General features: G+C 41.0%; 1 long non-coding RNA gene across 1 annotated transcript in view; it reads right to left on the bottom strand.

The window, feature by feature from the left end:
* Positions 1-17,399, bottom strand: part of LOC115029568 (uncharacterized) — a 171,454-nt gene that overhangs the window by 122,260 nt on the left and 31,795 nt on the right. The window lies entirely within an intron of this gene.

The raw sequence follows: 17,399 nt of genomic DNA on the forward strand, positions 1-17,399 counted from the left end.
ATACTTGGCTTATAGAGCATGGATTCTTTTTTTTTTTAACTTTTCAAAAATTTTTTTTTAATTTTTAATATTTTTATTACATATTTTCCTCAATTACATTTCCAATGCTATCCCAAAAGTCCCCCATAGCGCCCCCCACTTCCCTACCCACCCATTCCCATTCTTTTGGCCCTGGCATTCCCCTATATTGGGGCATATAAAGTTTGCAAGTCCAATGGGCCTCTCTTTCCATTGATGGCCGACTAGGTCATCTTTCGATACATATGCAGCTAGAGACAAGAGCTCCGGGGTTCTGGTTAGTACATCATGTTCTTCCAACAATAGGGTTGCAGATCCCTTTAGCTCCTTGGGTACTTTCTCTAGCTTCTCCATTGGGAGCCCTGTGATCCATCCAATAGCTGACTGTGAACATCCACTCCTGTGTTTGCTAGGCCCCGGCATCGTCTCACAAGAGACAGCTATATTTGGGTCCTTTCAGCAAAATCTTGCTAGTGTATGCAATGGTGTCAGCGTTTAGAAGCTGATTATGGGATGGATCCCTGGATACGGCAGTCTCTAAATGGTCCATCCTTTCATCACAGCTACGAACTTTGTCTCTGTAACTCCTTCCCTGGGTGTTTTGTTCCCAATTCTAAGAAGGTGCACAGTGTCCACACTTTGGTCTTCATTCTTCTTGAGTTTCATGCGTTTAGCAAATTGTATCTTATATCTTGGGTTTCCTAAGTTTTGGGCTAATATCCACTTATCAGTGAATACATATTGTGTGAGTTCTTTTGTGATTGTGTTACTTCACTCAAGATGATGCCCTCCAGGTCCATCCATTTGGCTAGGAATTTCATAAATTCATTCTTTTTAATAGCTGAGTAGTACTCCATTGTGTAAATGTACCATAATTTCTGTATCCATTCCTCTGTTGAGGGACATCTGGGTTCTTTCCAGCTTCTGGCTATTATAAATAGGGCTGCTATGAACATAGTGGAGCATGTGTCCTTTTTACCGGTTGGGACATCTTCTGGATATATGCCCAGGAGAGGTATTGCTGGATCCTCCGGTAGTACTATGTCCAATTTTCTGAGGAACCGCCAGACTGATTTCCAGAGTGGTTGTACAAGCTTGCAATCCCACCAACAATGGAGGAGTGTTCCTCTTTCTCCACATCCTCGCCAGCATCTGCTGTCACCTGAATTTTTGATCTTAGCCATTCTGACTGGTGTGAGGTGGAATCTCAGGGTTGTTTTGATTTGCATTTCCCTGATGATTAAGGATGTTGAACATTTTTTCAGGTGCTTCTCTGCCATTCGGTATTCCTCAGGTGAGAATTCTTTGTTCAGTTCTGAGCCCCATTTTTTAATGGGGTTATTTGACTTTCTGGAGTCCACCTTCTTGAGTTCTTTATATATATTGGATATTAGTCCCTTATCTGATTTAGGATAGGTGAAGATCCTTTCCCAATCTGTTGGTGGTTTTTTTGTCTTATTGATGGTGTCTTTAGCCTTGCAGAAGCTTTGTAGTTTCATGAGGTCCCACTTGTCAATTCTCGATCTTACAGCACAAGCCATTACTGTTCGATTCAGGAATTTTTCCCCTGTGCCCATATCTTCAAGGCTTTTCCCCACTTTCTCCTCTATAAGTTTCAGTGTCTCTGGTTTTATGTGAAGTTCCTTGATCCACTTAGACTTGACCTTAGTACAAGGAGATAGGAATGGATCGATTCGCATTCTTCTACATGTTAACAACCAGTTGTGCCAGCACCATTTGTTGAAAATGCTGTCTTTCTTCCACTGGATGTCTTTAGCTCCCTTGTCGAAGATCAAGTGACCATAAGTGTGTGGGTTCATTTCTGGGTCTTCAATTCTATTCCATTGGTCTATTTGTCTGTCACTATACCAGTACCATGCAGTTTTTATCACAATTGCTCTGTAGTAGAGCTTTAGGTCCGGCATGGTGATTCCACCAGAGGTTCTTTTATCCTTGAGAAGAGTTTTTGCTATCCTAGGTTTTTTGTTATTCCAGATGAATTTGCAGATTGCACTTTCTAATTCATTGAAGAATTGATTTGGAATTTTGATGGGGATTGCATTGAATCTGTAGATTGCTTTTGGCAAGATAGCCATTTTTACAATGTTGATCCTGCCAATCCATGAGCATGGGAGATCTTTCCATCTTCTGAGATCTTCTATAATTTCTTTCTTCAGAGACTTGAAGTTTTTATTATACAGATCTTTCACTTCCTTAGTTAGAGTCACGCCAAGATATTTTATATTATTTGTGACTATTGAGAAGGGTGTTGTTTCACTAATTTCTTTCTCAGCCTGTTTATTCTTTGTGTAGAGAAAGGCCATTGATTTGTTTGAGTTAATTTTATATCCAGCTACTTCACCGAAGCTGTTTATCAGGTTTAGGAGTTCTCTGGTGGAATTTTTAGGGTCACTTATATATACTATCATATCATCTGCAAAGAGTGATATTTTGACTTCATCTTTTCCAATTTGTATCCCTTTGATCTCCTTTTGTTGTCGAATTGCTCTGGCTAGGACTTCAAGTACAATGTTGAATAGGTATGGAGAAAGTGGACAGCCTTGTCTAGTCCCTGATTTTAGAGGGATTGCTTCAAGCTTCTCACCATTTACTTTGATGTTGGCTACTGGTTTGCTGTAGATTGCTTTTATCATATTTAGGTATGGGCCTTGAATTCCTGATCTTTCCAAGACTTTTATCATGAATGGGTGTTGGATCTTGTCAAATGCTTTTTCCGCATCTAACAAGATGACCATGTGGTTTTTGTCTTTGAGTTTGTTTATATACTGGATTACGTTGATGGATTTCCATATATTGAACCATCCCTGCATCCCTGGGATGAAACCTACTTGGTCAGGATGGATGATTGTTTTGATGTGTTCTTGGATTCGGTTAGCAAGAACTTTATTGAGGATTTTTGCATCAATATTCATAAGGGATATTGGTCTGAAGTTTTCTATCTTTGTTGGGTCTTTTTGTGGTTTAGGTATCAGAGTAATTGTGGCTTCATAGAAGGAGTTGGGTAGAGTACGTTCTGTTTCTATTTTGTGGAATAGTTTGTGAAGAACTGGGATTAGATCTTCTTTGAAGGTCTGATAGAACTCTGCACTAAACCCATCTGGTCCTGGGCTTTTTTTAGTTGGGAGACTATTAATGACTGCTTCTATTTCTTTGGGGGATATAGGGCTGTTTAGATCATTAACCTGATCTTGATTCAACTTTGGTACCTGGTATCTGTCTAGGAACTTCTCCATTTCATCCAGGTTCTCCAGTTTTGTTGAGTATAGCCTTTGGTAGAAGGATCTGATGGTGTTTTGGATGTCTTCAGGATCTGTTGTTATGTCTCCTTTTTCATTTCTGATTTTGTTAATTAGGATGCTTTCCCTGTGCCCTCTAGTGAGTCTGGCTAAGGGTTTATCTATCTTGTTGATTTTCTCAAAGAACCAGCTCCTTGATTGGTTGATTCTTTGAATAGTTTTTCTTGTTTCCATTTGGTTGATTTTGCCCCTGAGTTTGATTATTTCCTGCCGTCTACTCCTCTTGGGTGAATTTGCTTCCTTTTGTTCTAGTGCTTTTAGGTATGTTGTCAAGCTGCTAATGTGTGCTCTCTCTAGTTTCCTTTTGGAGGTACTCAGAGCTATGAGTTTTCCTCTTAGAAATGCTTTCATTGCGTCCCATAAGTTTGGGTATGTTGTGGCTTCATTTTCACTGAACTCTAAAAAGTCCTTAATTTCTTTCTTTATTCCTTCCTTGACCAAGGTATCATTGAGAAGAGTGTTGTTCAGTTTCCACGTGAAGGTTGGCTTTCTATTATTTATTTTGTTATGGAAGATCAGCCTTAGTCCATGGTGATCTGATAGGATGCATGGGACAATTTCAATATTTTTGTATCTGTTGAGGCCTGTTTTGTGACCAATTATGTGGTCAATTTTGGAGAAGGTACCATGAGGTGCTGAGAAGAAGGTATATCCTTTTGTTTTAGGATAGAATGTTCTGTAGATATCTGCCAGATCCATTTGATTCATAATTTCTCTTAGTTTCTCTGTGTCCCTGTTTAGTTTCTGTTTCCATGATCTGTCCATTGGTGAAAGTGGTGTGTTGAAGTCTCCCACTATTATTGTATGAGGTGCAATGTGTGCTTTGAGATTTACTAAAGTTTCTTTAATGAATGTGGCTGCCTTTGTATTTGGAGCATAGATATTCAGGATTGATAGTTCCTCTTGGAGGATTTTACCTTTGATGAGTATGAAGTGTCCCTCCCTGTCTTTTTTAATGACTTTGGGTTGGAAGTCAATCTTATCAGATTTTAGAATGGCTACTCCAGCTTTTTTCTTCATACCATTTGCTTGGAAAATTGTTTTCCAGCCTTTCATTCTGAGGTAGTGTCTATCTTTTTCTCTGAGATGAGTTTCCTGTAAGCAGCAAAATGTTGGGTCTTGTTTGTGTAGCCAGTTTGTTAGTCTATGTCTTTTTATCGGGGAGTTGAGTCCATTGATATTAAGAGATATTAAGGAAAAGTAATTGTTGTTTCCTGTTATTTTTGTTGTTAAAGTTGGCATTCTGTTCTTGTGGCTGTCTTCTTTTAGGTTTGTTGAGGGATTACCTTCTTGTTGTTTCTAGGGCATGGTTCCTGTCCTTGTATTGGTTTTTTTCTGTTATTATCCTTTGAAGGGCTGGATTCGTGGAGAGATAATGTGTGAATTTGGTTTTGTCGTGGAATACTTTGGTTTCTCCATCTATGTTAATTGAGAGTTTGGCTGGGTATAGTAGCCTGGGCTGGAATTTGTGTTCTTTTAGTGTCTGTATAACATCCGTCCTGGATCTTCTGGCTTTCATAGTCTCTGGTGAAAAATCTGGTGTAATTCTGATAGGCTTGCCTTTATATGTTACTTGGCCTTTTTCTCTTACTGCTTTTAGTATTCTATCTTTATTTAGAGCATTTGTTGTTCTGATTATTATGTGTCGGGAGGTATTTCTTTTCTGGTCCAGTCTATTTGGAGTTCTGTAGGCTTCTTGTATGTTCATGGGTATCTCTTTCTTTAGATTTGGGAAGTTTTCTTCTATAATTTTGTTGAAGATGTTTGCTGGTCCTTTGAGTTGAAAATCTTCATTCTCATCCACTCCTATTATCCGTAGGTTTGGTCTTCTCATTGTGTCCTGTATTTCTTGGATGTTTTGATTGTTGTGCCGATGTTCTGTATGGAATCTTCTGCACCTGAGATTCTCTCTTCCATCTCTTGTATTCTGTTGCTGATGCTCGTATCTATGGTTCCAGATTTCTTTCCTAGGGTTTCTATCTCCAGTGTTGCCTCATTTTGGGTTTTCTTTATTGTGTCTACTTCCCTTTTTAGGTCTAGTATGGTTTTGTTCATTTCCATCATCTGTTTGGATGTGTTTTCCTGTTTTTCTGTAAGGACTTCTACCTGTTTGATTGTTATCGTGTTTTTCTTTAAGGATTTGTAACTCTTTAGCAGTGTTCTCCTGCAATTCTTTAAGGGATTTTTGTGCTTCCTCCTTAGTGTCTTCTGCCTGTTTAGCAGTGTTCTCCTGTATTTCTTTAAGTGTGTTATTAAAGTCCTTCTTGAAGTCCTCTACCATCATCAGGAGATATGCTTTTAGATCTGTGTCTAGCTTTTCCGGTGTGTTGGGGTGCCCTGGACTGGGCGAAGTGGGAGTGCTGGGTTCTGATGATGGTGAGTGGTCTTGGTTTCTGTTAGTAAGATTATTACGTTTACCTTTCGCCATCTGGTAATCTCTGGGGTTAGTTGTTGTCGTTGTCACTGTTTAAAGATTGGAGCAGAAGCTGTGTTCCACTCACCAGCAGTCTCAAAATCCTGTGGTGGGGGTCGTGGGTAGCTGGCAGTACCCCGGTGCTGGTCCAGCCGGCAGAGGCCTGTGGTCCTACTCAGGCTGGTTTTCTGCTTCCCTAACTAATGCAGTCTCAGGTCCCGCGAGCAATTGGATTGGAGCAGAAGCTGTGTTCCACTCTCCAGAAGTCTTAAGATCCTGTGGCGGGTGTTGTGGGTAGCTGGTGAGTGTCACCCAACCCTGCGCCCTAGCTACCCCGGTGCTTTTCTGACCGTAAGAGGCTTGTGGCCCTATGTAGGCCGGATTTCTCTCCCCCAACCAGAGCAGTCTCAGGTCCCACGTGATTGGACTGGAGCAGAAGCTGTGTTCCACTCACCAGCAGTCTCAAAATCCTGTGGTGGGGGTCCTGGGTAGCTGGCGGGTGTCAGCCGACCCTGTGCTCTAGCTACCCCGGTGCTGAACCGGCTGGATGAGGCCTGTGGCCCTACTCAGGCCGGTTTCTGCTTCCCTAACTAATGCAGTCTCAGGTCCCGCGAGCAATTGGATTGGAGCAGAAGCTGTGTTCCACTCACCAGAAGTCTTAAGATCCTGTGGCGGGTATTGTGGGTAGCTGGCGAGTGTCAGCCGACCCTGTGCCCTCGCTACCCCGGTGCTTTTCTGACCGGAAGAGTAGAGCATGGATTCTAAGAAATAAAACTATTCAATAAATTGAATGAATGAGCAATCAAATAAGCAACACTCATATGGCGTTGGCAACAAACTTTGCCAATTACTCATTAGGAGAATTCCACAAACAATAGCTACTTGGTGTATTTTTTTTTAAACAAAAAATAACTTCCTTACACTATCTCCTACCATATTTTTCTTTCCTGAGAAGCCATAAGGATAATAAAGAAGCCAGAACTTGCTACAAATATGACTGATATCAGAGCCTAACACCGATACTTGGCTCTGAATGTCTCTGCCCCAAATCTGTGTGACTTGGCCAATTAACTACCTCCCTAAAATTGTTCTCTCCCTGGCTTATGATCAAGTGATTTTTTTTTTTATAAAGAGGAGAAAACTTTTTTTTCTCATGTAATTCCATAGCCCTCCCTCTAAATTCTCACTGCAGTTTTACATTTGCATTTTCTGTAGAATAACTGTGGTGTCGGAGGGATGCACGTTCATTAGTTTAGGGGGAAATCATTCTTTTAACACTAAGAATCCAACTTCATTATTTCCCAAAATAGACAGAATCAACAATGTAACAGTATGTTTCCTGTCTGGAATTTAGTCTTAGATAAAAACCATAGAGGGAGAAAGCTCCAACATAATAGACCTTGCTTTGTATGCAAAACACAGTCTATATTTTCCAGCTTTCAGGTAATAAATCCCTCTAGTCCTCTTGTTCTTCCAAGCAACTGGTGAAGAGAAAGTACACAAAATTCTGTGAGGAAATCTAATAATGGGTAGGCATGGGGAAATCTAAAGTTGGATTTAGAAAAGCATTTCTCCAAAGGAAATCACCCATAGAATTCTCTAAGCACGCTCTACAGCACTCTTAACCATTTCAGTCTAAGGCACGTCTCCAGTCTCATCTTCCTCAGACAAATAAAATGCTTATATTCCCCTAATCAGCAGCAGCAGAAACAGCAAAGCAAGTTAAATGATTAAAGAACAAAGATAATCTAACTTAAAGTTAATTCTCATTTCTACCGTATGGGGATGGGGAACTTGTCAATAACGGATAAAATGTTTTATTTAATTTTTTTTAATGAGACCAATGTCATCAATTCTTTAAAGTACCTGAAGCAGCATATCCCTGAATAGAAAGAAAGGTAAATAATTTTTCTCCCGATGCAATGGTAAATGAAAAGGTAAACTGTTTCAGCCAGGGTGGCTTGTATTTACTCATCCCTGTGTTCTGTCTTGTTTTGCTACTTGTAGTGAGGTTAGAATAAAGCTGTTTGCTTCGTTTGTCTGCTTGCGTTTGGGGTTTTGTTTTAAATCATCCAGGAAACCTTTGCCCTTTCATTAGTCACTAAGGCTGGCTCTACATTAAAAGCCCTATAAAGACAGCTCCAGTGGGCTAAACTGAATTCTCTAGAACTTAGAGTTGCCAGGGTTAAGCAGTAACAGAGCAAACCCTAACCACTTAGGACCAAACTATTGAGACTCAGATCTTAGGTCCCTAATGTTATTTGCAGACAGTCTGTAAGTACTGTTGTACATCCCATCGTTGTCAACAGAAGGCTCAGGCTACGGCATTCCGTTTCATGTTCAAAATTGGTCTAAACACCTCCAACCCACTGAACCAAAAGCGCTGGTTGAATCCAAATCCTCTTGCAAAAATCCCATCACTTTTTATTTCCTTCAATTGAAAACCTTCTTGAAAGAACAGCTTTTGCTTGCCTCTCTGTGTACTCTCCCACTTGGTCCAGCTTTCTCTCTAACCTACTTCTCTGCTAGAACTGCCCTCACGACAGTCACAGCACGCTACACATCCAAGCGACCACTGAGCTGGGTTCAGTACAGTTTCTTTTCCTTTTTTTTTTTCTTTTTTTCTTTTCTGACCTATAGTTTGCTGGCTTGTTTCCTCAGCCTATGAATTTACTTGTCGATTTCTAATTTGTCTGAATTGCCTCCTCTGCTTCAGTTCCTCTAGATGAGACGATTTTTAGGTCCTTTGATAATCTCAATCTACATTCTTCATGATCTCATTTAGTTCTATCCTTACAGACCATCGTAATCTAAAATTCCTATCTCCTCATATCCCTTCCCTATATCACAGTTTAATATGTTAAACATTATACTCAACACATATTATCTGGCTTTAATCTCCACAGATCTTCCTTATACTTGACCTTCATTCACCCAGTTGCACGGAAGCCGTGTATAACCTTGAGACTTTTGCCATTGGCCATATCCAATCTTTACAGCCCCTACAATTTCTCCCTAGTTCAAGACATCAGCAATTCTCAAGTATACTACGGTACTAATTTCCTTGGAGGCTTGCCTCATTGTAAACCAGTCTCCTCAACAGGACTTTTAAGTCAGGTCATGCCCTTTCTTGACTTCAGTGATATTGGTGTTTTCCGGTTTTCTCTGGAATTTGAAGTGCATTCCTTTCGTGGGATTATCATACTTAAAGTTTTCTGTTTCATACACCTGCCTTGTCTTTTATCAGAATTAGACCCTTCTAGTCATTTAGATTCTGACTCACTTGTCACTTCTGAAAGCTTCCTTTAGCCACCTTAGCTCAGGGGGGCTTTGACCAATTCAGAGACCCTATGTCATATCTCCCATTTTGTTTCTGTGTAGTGCATCTCATTGACTGAAATCTTACTTATCTATGATGTACCTACTCCCCATCTCAACCAGTTTACTTTAACTTAACATATTCAAATTTCTAGTGTCCATGAAGGTAGTACCTAGTGCTTAGGTGTGTGCCTGATAGAAATTAAAGACAAGACAATATTACATTATGACTCTTTAGATGATTATACAAAGCAATCAGCAGTGTCCAAGCCATAGAACATTAGCAATAAATGATCTCTCCTGTACTAGTTATGTTTTGTTGCTGTGATAAAACACTATGACCAAAACATACTCATAGAAGAAAATGGTTATTTTGGCTTACGGTTCTATAGCACGTGTTCATACTGGGGTGGGGGACAGAAAATCATAGAGGAGAGATGACAGCAGTTGACTGAGCAGGAAGCTGAGAGATCACATCTCTATCCACATTAAGGAAGCAGATCCCCAACTGGAAGTGGGGCAAGACTATGAACTCTCAAAGCTTGGTCCAATGATATACTTCCTCCAGCCAGGTTACAACTCTTAAAATTTCCATATCCTCCCCCAATAAGCACCACACATTGGGGACTAAGGATTCAAATACATATTTGAGCTCACTGGGGTCGTTATTCATTTAACCATCATGTGTCCCAGTTTCTAGACCCTGGTTGACTCCTACCTAAAACTCACAGACATTTATACATTTGTATGGCTCTGGTAAATTGGGGTGTGAACAGCTTCCTGTGTTTGTTCTTCATTTTCATTTGTACAAGAGATACTTTTCTTCCTCTTTGTGGTTTTGTATATAAATGTAGTATGAATTATGTGTATATATGCATTGGCATGTGTGTAGGTACACACGCAGATCTGTGGATGTACACATAAAGGCCTAAGGTTGACACAAGTGTCTTTCTTTGGGTGGTGGGGGGATTGGGTGGGGGGCTTCTGATGCTTTGATTAGGAATCTGTGTTTACTGATGCTAAAGGTCCTTGCCCTCTATTGTTTTTTGATGTATCAATAATGTTGCCAGTAGTCAATGGCTGAGCACAAGGCATGACACGGATAGAGGATGGGAGGATTGGGAGAGAGAAGGGGATGCAGTAGTGGAGGAGATAAAGCCAATTAGCCATGTTTCAGGTAAGTGGCCTCTTCCCCGACTGGACCTTGTGTAGCAGGGGAAGGTTTAAGAATGCCCAGTCATTGAATTAGCCAAGGCATTTTAAGAATAACTAGTGTGCATGTGTGTGTGCCTGTGTGTTCTATATGAGGATCCGAGATAGCTCCTGAGCAGGTGTGTGACTGGCCAGGAGCACCAAGCAGGCAGACAAAACTACATGCAACATTTCTCTATTATACTCTACCTTATATTGGGGCAGTTTCTCACTTGAAATCTAGATCTCAGTGATTCAGACCCTCAATCTAGCCAGTTTGCTCCAGATATCTGCTGTTTCTGCCCCCTGTGGTCTGGGATTAAAGAAATACCACCAAGTATTTATATGGGTCCTTGGGATCTGAATCTTTGTCCTCATGCTTGCTCTTCAAGCACTTTGCCCAATGGAGCATCTCTCCAACCAATAGAAGAGATTTTATAGAAGAACCACTGGGTAAAATATAAGGAGCAGATATGAGGGTGGGAAGTAATGATGGAGAAGGAAGTCTCTCCCTCTGCCAAAGCTCTAGCGCTTAGACCAAGTCTGTACAGACAGAAGCAACTAGAAGAATCAAACACAGGTGAGTGTTAGTTAGTTAGTTTGTTTGTTAGCTGGTTGGCAGGTTGGTTGGTTAGATGGTTAGTTATGTAGTTAGCTAGTTAGTTAGTTGACTTTTTAGAAATTTGGTAAAGCAGAAACACAAAAGCAATTTCCAGGTAGAAAATTTCCAGGTACATGGGGAAAGGAGCCTCTCCAAATATCTGTGTACCTGTGGCTCCAGTGGAGGGTCGGGGATGGTCTCCCTCATCCAATTTCTGTGGCTTTGAAGGGGCTTGGGCATAGTCATTAGGGAAAATGACTTTCTCTGCTCTACTTGATTAGAATTAACTCATCCTTATGCTCCAATGCTCATAAATGGCTACAAAACAGAAACAATGGCTCCTTTACATCCAGTGGGGAGAAAGTGAGAAAAAGACAAGTTTCTAGCTGGAAATTAGTCCCACCAGTTTGATCCAGTCATAGACTTGTCCTTGAATCTATCACTGTTGTGAGAAGAGCATTCTGATAATGAACTGGACCTTAGGGTTGTTAGCTAGGTGACTGTGACACTTAGATTGGAAATGTGAGTTACTGTTGTCCAGTAAGGTAGAGGAGGTTATTTTATTTTTCTTCCCCACCCCACATTTACCCATCAGTACTTACTAAGCACCCACCATGATCTCAGTATTCTAGGTGCTATTAGACACACCCCACCGCAAACAAACACACAGAAACCCTTACGTTGTTGCAAGTCGTCTCTATCTTGGGACACATTTGTTTTCTGGAAATTCTGAGTGTGCTCATACTGATTGATTCTGACCCATACCCTTGATGAGAGAAGCTGGGCAGTTCTTATGATGCATTAGTCTTGCATGGTGTGACAAAAGCTACCGTTGTCCAAAGCAATCATAACCTTTCCCCTGAACTCCGAGGATGTCCGCTGCTTAAACTATTCATCTCTGTCCACTATCCAGGCATCTGTATGGATGTGTGGGGGGGGGGGGAAGGAACATGAGAGCAGAAGTGTGGATGACAGGGTCATGACTCTTCCTGACACCAGGGAAACTCTTCCTGTGGCCTCTGACAGAGGAACGGTCACTGAATTTTAATTCAGTGCTAGTCTCTACAGATATATTATTTTCAGGCTAGAGTGGAAAAATGAGGCAACTGAAGAAAGAGCCCTGATGGAGGTTGAGAATTGATGAAAAATAAGGGAAGGAAACCTAATGAGCCCTTACACGGCACTGTGAAGATACCCACATTAAAGATAAGTAGCTTACTTGAGAAAACTCAAAATCAAAATGAAGTATGAATTATTGATTTTTAGTAAGCTGGAAATTAGCATTCCACTTCTCCTCCCGCCCCATGCTAATTTTTACAACAATACAACAACCTTGTGTCAGTAAGTCTCCCTTCCGGAACCACTTACTGTTCCCATGCCATGGCCCCTCCTTTGTCTCTCTTTCAAGACTTCTTATTTCTCTTTGTCCCTTCTCTCAACCCCTTCCATTCTCTTTCCCTCAAACACTTTCTCCCTCTCTTTTCCCGATTTTTTTTCTTTTTCATTAGACTGTATCCTAGCAACAGCTGTTTCAATTAAAAGAAGGTGGGAAGGGCTAGAGCTCTGTTGCCAAGGTTACCAGTATTTCCTGCTGCCACTGGAAGTAACCTGAGGTGTTGACACTGCAATCATGTGCCAAGACAGGCCCTTCCCTTGGCCGCTCGGCCTCTCGGCCTCTCCTACCATCCCAAAATACTAAATCTTCCAAACATCTCAAAGTCTGACAGATGTCACCATCAGTCGAAGAGCTACTCTCTAGCCCAGATGTCAAGATAAATTTAGAAGAAAACACAATGACAAGACTAAAAATTTGAAATTCTTTCAGAAGGCTATGACTACATTTCTTTTGATACCTTATGGGTTTCAGATTACAGTGGGTGACAGTAAAGAAGCCGATCATCAGAACCCACACTGTCATAGAGATTCAAAGTCATACATTATTGGCTTTCTTAAAAAATATAGTATCCATAACATGCTATGTCATCAATTCAGTACTATATCCAATTTAAAGTACAAGAATACTTTTAAATTTCTCTTATCGTTATCATTGTACAAAATTAATAATTCGGATGATATATAGCTGATATTTAAAATAAATCCACATCATCAGACCACTCCTTCCTTAAAAATCTTAGTGGCTCCTCACCATTCACAGGTCTAGAGAATGTATCACAGTTTCTAGAGTGATCCAGAGTGGCTTGCCATCTTCCACTGATATCTCCATCAGAGGATATCACTTCCTGCAGCAATGCCAAATGAGGAATGACTCCCACCTCAGATCGCACTAGTTTCATCTCTCTGCCTTGCTTAGTTCAGTCATACTGCTTCCCAAGTGCACATGCACTCTGCTCCCTCAAATACCATCACCTTGACTTCCAGCTCAAGAGAGTGTCACCTCTGCAGGGAGGCTGTGAATTCGTGGAGGATGGGGTTTTCGTTTTCATAGCCAGCGTTCTCAGGTTTAACCTGACACAATACAGAGAACTTGTTGAATAGACAGCTTTGGAAAGAGTGAAAATAGCTACAGCATTGCTAAAGCACTTGGACAAACCCATTATCGGAAATATTTAGCATCATTACCTAATGTAATGATATTAATAACTGCTATCCATTTGAGCTATGACCCTTGGGGTGCCAGATTCTTTGCTTAATATAACTTAATATGTTATTCCTTAATCATAATAAATATTAGACATTAATATATAGCTTTAAAAGTAAGAGGATAAAATAGGAAAAATAGAAAAACCTCTAAGATGCACAAGTAATGGAATTTAGATTTGAATTCTCAGCATCTATCTTTTGCCCTAATGGCCATGCTTTCTCCCTGACAGATGAGCAGCTGGGCCCTAATGTAGTCTGGTACTTGTCACCTTATGGAAACCAAATCCTTACTCAACTCAAATTCCAGCTGGTCAATACGAACAAAGGGATTTGACATTGCATCACAAGAATTCAACTGTGTAATTAATAGGCTATGCTTACTTTTCCAGCTTTCTATAGTAAAGGAAGTTTGGTAAAGGGAATATAATAAAGGGAACCTCATCAAAATAGATGGCAGAACTAAAGACAGCTAGATGTTTACAAAGGACAAATGAATTCTTAATATATACTATACATAGTAAAATACTCATGGAACATTGCTTCCCTGCAAGAGCTGGTGCTATAGCCTGCCTTCCTGTGACTGTGTCTCACCATCTCTCTTTAGGACTCAGCGAGACCCTGATCACATGCTGATCTCACAACACAGAGCCAGATTCAGACAATTATGTCGTGATTTGTTTTTGCTCCTATCGGAACTGGATAACTCAATGAGAGCAGTAGTTAATGTGGCATTTTATAAGCAACAATGAATGACTCGTGGTTAGTGATTAGCAATAAATTAGTATGGTTATCTTCGCCATGAGGGAAAAGGTCTCCAACTTCGAGGTCCTGTCACAGCACGGGAATAAGAAAGCTAGAGCTAGGTCACACAAAATTAAGGACTTGTTCACCAAGGAATGCAGATCTGCCTCAGCACTTCTGCACAGATACGGAGATTGGCCCAGGGTCTCTCAACACTGCATGATGTGACCTCCATCACAATAATGTCACTCTCCTCTGTACCCTGCTCTCCAATTAAGGGATGACCTTGACCTGGGTTTTGGACCAAGACTTTTCTGCTTTTCATACTGAAAAGTCCTCCACCTTAGCCTTCCATTCATGTTAATGGGGGTAGGCAGAGTAAATGCTCTCCAAGATGTCTGTGTCTTAAGTCCCAGGTCCTGGGAATATGGTTCCTTACATGGCAAAAGAGACTTTGGAAAATCAACTAAGTTCAGGATCTACTATCCTAGCAACTGAAGAACCTTCTCTGGCTATGATGAGAGAGAGATGTGAGCACAGAAGAGTGGTCACAGAGATGTATTGTTAGTAGCTTTAAGGGTGAAGTAAAGTAGGCTCTGGACATGTGGAAGTCAAAGAAATAGATTCTCTGCAAGTCCCTAGAAAGAAACACAACTCCCCCTCAGCTAACACTGATTTTATCTTAGTGACATCTGTGTTAGGGGATGACTTGCGAAATCGTAAGATCAGAAATTAATTGTTTTAAATTTCTCTCTCTCTCTCTCTCTATCTCTCTCTATCTCTCTGTGTGTGTGTGTGTGTGTGTGTGTGTGTGTGTGTGTGTGTGTGTGTGTGTGTGTATGTGTGTATGTGTGTGTGTGTGTGTGTTTAAATACAAGGAGTAGAAATATATTATAATAGCCAATTCATTCTGTTTTACTAAGATTATCCTACCTTTACAGAACTGTGGACTTAACATTCTGAGAACCCCTTTAGTGCTGCAAGTGATGACAAAAAAACCCATTGGTCATTTAATCCCTAATACTCCAGAGCAAAGGGCTGTAACTCCCCATAGGTGTCCCGTTACATTTCAGCTGAAACCACTTGGCTATGCAAATGTCCTAAAGCTGGGGCTCTCAGGCCAAGTCTCCTGAAGGCATTGTTAAGACACAAAGGGGCTGAGTCTGCTCCAGACTTTCTAACTTGAAAGAACAGAAAAGAACCATTAAAAATTGTCAATTCTAACATATTCTCAGGAGATGCTGACGTGTTGATCTGAAGCTATACTTTTTAAAAAGTGGTTTTGCATTCTTTATAGTATTTTAAAATATTCATACAATACAATGTACTTTTTATTTTCTTTTAATTTTTTTAATTTATTCTCCTATATTATACCCCATCTGCCGCTCTCCTTCCTTTCTCTTAGTTCTTCCCACAAACATACACTAGTAGTTTCTCTTCAGTAAAAGGGGGGAGGCTTCCAGAGATGTCAAGCAAACATGGTACGTCAAGTTTCAACGAGACTAGGTACCTCCCCTCATATTGAGACTGGATGAGGCAACACAGTAGGAGGAAAGGGTCCCAAAGGCAGGCAAAAGCATCAGAGACAGCCCTTAATCTCACTGTTCGGAGTCCAACAAGACCAAGGCACACAACCATAACATATACCCAGAGGGCCTAAATCAGACTCATGCAGACTCCCTGATTGTTGATTCAGTCTCTTTGAAGCCCTGTGAGCCCAGCTTAGTTGATTCTGTGTTTTTGCATGTGATGTCCTTTAGCCACCTGGCTCTTACAATCCTTCTTCCCCTTCTTTTGCAAGATTCCCCAGCTCCTCCTAATATTTGACCTTGGGCCTCTGCATCTGTGCTGATGGGAGAGGGGAGAGGTACCATGTAAAGGGAGGATGGAGGGAAAGAGTACTGTAAAAGACAACTGGAATTTGTGGGCATTTCCAGGGTAAGGGAGAAACCTGAGACAATGGAAGTCCCTGGAATTTAAGAATTCTATTAATGGGGATAAGGAGCCTGAATAGACAATCTCCTGTAACTAGATATGACTTCCAGCAGAGACATTGGCACACCAAGCCACACAAAACGTTTGACCTACACAATTTGTCCTGACTGCAAAATGTGCTGGGGTAAAAGCAGCACAGAAATTGTGGGAGTGGCCAACCAAAGATTGCTCCAGCTTGTGATCCATACCACTAGAGGAAGCCCATCCCCAGCATTGCCTGGAGGGCCAGGAACCAAAGGCTGGATAGCCCAGAGACCTAGAATAGAACCAAACGTCCCTGGCAAAAAGAGAGCATAGTGGTAGAGAAACTAATCCTTATGACATTCTGCTATGCTCATAAACAGGAGCCTAGCATAATCATCATCAGACAGGCTCCATCAAGCAATGGATGGAAACAGATGCAGAGACTCATACAACGTATTTCCATCCTATTCATCCCTCCACCAACTACTGCCAGACCTCGAGAACTCCTTATCCACTCACTCATCTACATAGTATGTCTTCATAAAACAAATTAAAACAAATGGATATTTTGATCACTTAACTGGATTTTAAAACCATAAAATCAAGCTTATGTTGGCTAACTATTCCTAGGCATTTGTTCTGCCCTGGAGTGTGGTCAGTATATCAGGTGCCACTCCACTGAATACAACCAACTTGCCCTTTACCAGAACCAATCAATAGCCAATAGGTGTTCAGCTATGTGCTGGACTTGACATCCACCTAACCTAATCCACACTGGGATTCTGTGTGACTTGAGCTTGTGTGGGGTTTGTGCATGCTGTCATGGTGTCTATGAATTCACATGTGCATGTGCTCCCGTGGTGTCTAAAAATCAGTGTTCTTGTAGTCACCCATCACCTCTGTTTCTGACATTCCTTCTGTTTCCTCTTTTGTATAGATCCCTGGAGGGCTGTGATATAAACATTTCATTTAGGGTCCAGCATTCCAGAGACTCTTATTCTCTTCAACCGACTGGTTGTAGGTTACTGAGATAATAGCCACCTCTAGCAAGAAGAAGCATCTCTGATGAGGGCTGAGTGATGCATCCATCTGTGGGTATGACAATATCACGAATCATTTTATTGCTGTGTTCATGTATCAGAACAGCGGTAGGTTTTCTCCCTGATTTGTGATCGATCTAGCCTCAGTTTCTTGACCTCACTAACAATGTTGAGTATGTGTTCCATCTCATGGAATGGGC

This window comes from Mus caroli, unplaced genomic scaffold (assembly GCF_978045245.1).
Source record: "Mus caroli unplaced genomic scaffold, Mus_caroli_1 scaffold_17, whole genome shotgun sequence".
Lineage (NCBI taxonomy): Eukaryota > Metazoa > Chordata > Mammalia > Rodentia > Muridae > Mus > Mus caroli.